The following is a 970-nucleotide window of genomic DNA, read 5'->3' on the forward strand; positions in this document are numbered from 1 at the left end:
TTGAAGGCAGCAGCCAATATTCTCAATGTGGAACCCTAGTCCCTCATTCCAGAAGGAACAGAGAAGACCTTATTCACAAATTATCATATTTGTCTATTCTAACCTGCCTGGGGGCTACCTGAAGGACTGATGCAAGGCACTCATCCCTGTTTTGCCTATATCAAAACACACGCAGAGTGAAAAAATGGTAGGAATTGCCTGTAAACATTGTAAGTAATTGAAAAACTTGCAGCCACGTAGGACAAAAGATTATGATTTACTCATACAATAGACCACCTGAGGCCTGGGAGGAAAAAGCAGGGAGTTTCTTTGGGAATAATGGCAGTCAAAAGCACTCTTGCATACTGGGGAATTTGGAAAGCCATGCACATGCCAAGGACAGGACCACACTTACCTGACAAGACTGTGGCTGTGCAAGTTAAAAGTGAAGGCTGAGGTAGAGTTGTAAATGGCCTAGCTAAGTGTTAAAGAAGGGTCCAGCACAGAGCCAATCCATTACGACTGGGAAAGGTTTATTTTTGGTTTGGGTTTTTTTGTTTTTTGTTTTTTAGCTCCTAGCATTCAAGGAAATCTTAGTCAAAACACTGGTTCAACACAAGCTAAGCCTTAAAAATCAAGGACAACAAACCCTGGAGAATGGGAAGAAAGTCTGATTTCCAGAATTACCACATATTTGAATGTCCAGTTTTCAACAACAACAAAATCACAAATCATGCAAAGAAACGAAAAAGTATGGCCATTCAAAGGAAAAAAATTAATTGACAGAAACTGTCCCTGAGAAGCCCAGACATTGGGTTTTGCCTTAGTCCCTTTGTTGTGCTATAACAAAATACCACAGACTGGGCAATTTATAAGCAACAGACATTTATTTCTCACAATTCTGGAGGCTGGGAGTCCAAGATCAATGCACCAGCAGGTTTGGTGTTTGGTGAGGTCTCAGTCTCTGCTTTGGCCCCTGGCCCTGCCAAGC

The sequence above is a fragment of the Cynocephalus volans genome, chromosome X (genome assembly GCF_027409185.1).
Source record: "Cynocephalus volans isolate mCynVol1 chromosome X, mCynVol1.pri, whole genome shotgun sequence".
NCBI lineage: Eukaryota > Metazoa > Chordata > Mammalia > Dermoptera > Cynocephalidae > Cynocephalus > Cynocephalus volans.